Source organism: Ascidiella aspersa, chromosome 5, assembly GCF_963924565.1.
Source record: "Ascidiella aspersa chromosome 5, kaAscAspe10.2, whole genome shotgun sequence".
In the NCBI taxonomy this organism is placed as follows: domain Eukaryota; kingdom Metazoa; phylum Chordata; class Ascidiacea; order Phlebobranchia; family Ascidiidae; genus Ascidiella; species Ascidiella aspersa.
This window is the reverse complement of record NC_139451.1, coordinates 12,854,610-12,856,852: the sequence shown is the minus strand read 5'-3', so window position 1 is coordinate 12,856,852 and position 2,243 is coordinate 12,854,610. Positions and strand designations below refer to the sequence as shown.

The 2,243-nt window shown below is 56.0% G+C and overlaps 2 non-coding genes across 2 annotated transcripts in view; both read right to left on the bottom strand.

Annotated features, from left to right (window-relative positions):
- Positions 1-347: 347 nt before the first annotated feature.
- Positions 348-501, bottom strand: LOC146144206 (5.8S ribosomal RNA). Its single transcript, XR_014498886.1, has one exon. It is a non-coding gene; the product is annotated as a 5.8S ribosomal RNA (ribosomal RNA).
- A 247-nt stretch (positions 502-748) lies between these two features.
- LOC146144205 (small subunit ribosomal RNA) overlaps positions 749-2,243 on the bottom strand; it is a 1,811-nt gene continuing 316 nt past the window's right edge. Inside the window, exon 1 of the ribosomal RNA XR_014500540.1 lies at positions 749-2,243. This exon is cut by the window's right edge and continues 316 nt beyond it. This is a non-coding gene — a ribosomal RNA (small subunit ribosomal RNA).

The following is a 2,243-nucleotide window of genomic DNA, read 5'->3' as shown; positions in this document are numbered from 1 at the left end:
GCTTCACTCGCCGTTACTGAGGGAATCCTCGTTAGTTTCTTTTCCTCCGCTTAGTAATATGCTTAAATTCAGCGGGTAGCCTCGTCCGACCTCAGGCCGAAAGTAAGGACCGGGACTATTCTTCCCGTTCCGCGCTCGCCGTCGGCGCCGCGCGCCGCCGCGCACCTCGATTCCCGCCCTTGAGCCGCCAGCCGTTGGCCTCTTCGAGGTCGACTCGCCGCCGCCGCGCGGGATTCTGGTCGCGATCGTCGCGCATCGTGCCGTGCTGTCTTGAGCGGGACGGGCGCTCGCGCGTCCGACGCCGCAGCAGCCGCGCGGAGAAATCCCCGCGCGGAACGTTTGCAACGCGACCCTGAGGCGGGCGCGGCCCCGGGATTGACCCGAGGCCGCAATTTGCGTTCAGAACGTCGATGCTCAATGTGTCCTGCAATTCACACTAATTCACGCAGCTAGCTGCGTCCTTCATCGACTCACGAGCCGAGTGATCCACCGCCAAGAGCCATCCACGATTGTTTCGCTCGCACAGTGCCTCGCACTAAAGGGTGACAAAATATACCGCGCCGAGCGGTCGGCCAGGCCGACGCTTGAAGCCGGAGCGCGCGGCACCGCGGCACTCGACGCGCAAACATTACCGGGTGACCGAATCGCCGGCCGGCGCGCCGCTCCTCGCGGGTCGGGCGCCGGGTAGCAAAAACTTTTTCTCTCGCTTGTCCGAGTTTCGCGTTCGCCGAAGCGTTTGCGAGACCGTTAATGATCCTTCCGCAGGTTCACCTACGGAAACCTTGTTACGACTTTTACTTCCTCTAAATGATCAAGTTAGATCGTCTTCTCGGACGCCGGCTCGACCGTTGCCGGCCGCGCCAGGTCCAATCGGAGGACCTCACTAAACCATTCAATCGGTAGTAGCGACGGGCGGTGTGTACAAAGGGCAGGGACGTAATCAACGCGAGCTAATGACTCGCGCTTACTGGGAATTCCTCGTTCAAGGGAAATAATTGCAATTCCCTATCCCTAGCACGACCGGGGTTCAGCGGGTTACCCAGACCTGTCGGCCAAGGCGAGCACATGCTGATCCGGTCAGTGTAGCGCGCGTGCGGCCCCGAACATCTAAGGGCATCACAGACCTGTTATTGCTCAATCTCGTGTGGCTAAACGCCACTAGTCCCTCTAAGAAGTTAGACGCCGACCGATTGGGTCGCGTAACTAGTTAGCAAGCCAGAGTCTCGTTCGTTATCGGAATTAACCAGACAAATCGCTCCACCAACTAAGAACGGCCATGCACCACCACCCACAGAATCAAGAAAGAGCTCTCAATCTGTCAATCCTCACTGTGTCCGGGCCGGGTGAGATTTCCCGTGTTGAGTCAAATTAAGCCGCAGGCTCCACTCCTGGTGGTGCCCTTCCGTCAATTCCTTTAAGTTTCAGCTTTGCAACCATACTTCCCCCGGAACCCAAAGACTTTGGTTTCCCGCAAGCTGCCGGAGAGGTCGTAAAACTAACGCCCCCCGATCGCTAGTTGGCATCGTTTATAGTCAGAACTAGGACGGTATCTGATCGTCTTCGAACCTCTGACTTTCGCTCTTGATTAAAGAAAACATTCTTGGCAAATGCTTTCGCAGTCGTTCGTCTTGCGCCGATCCAAGAATTTCACCTCTAACGGCACAGTACGAATGCCCCCGTCTGTCCCTCTTAATCATTACCTCGCGCTCCGAAAACCAACAAAATAGAACCGAGGTCCTATTCCATTATTCCATGCACCATTATTCAGGCGAATCGCCTGCTTTGAACACTCTAATTTTTTCAAAGTAAACGTTCCGGCCGCCGCCGACACTCAGTCAAGGGCACCGGCGGAGAACCGGAGGTGAGGCCAGGACGGCCAGTACACGCCTTGCGACGGACCGGCCGCCTGCGCCCAAAATCCAACTACGAGCTTTTTAACCGCAACAACTTAAATATACACTTTTGGAGCTGGAATTACCGCGGCTGCTGGCACCAGACTTGCCCTCCAATGGATACTCGTTAAAGGTTTTAAAGTGTACTCATTCCAATTACAGGGCCTCGTTTAGAGTCCTGTATTGTTATTTTTCGTCACTACCTCCCCGCGTCGGGAATGGGTAATTTGCGCGCCTGCTGCCTTCCTTGGATGTGGTAGCCGTTTCTCAGGCTCCCTCTCCGGAATCGAACCCTGATTCTCCGTTACCCGTAAGAACCTCGGTAGGCCAGTACCGTACCGACGAAAGTTG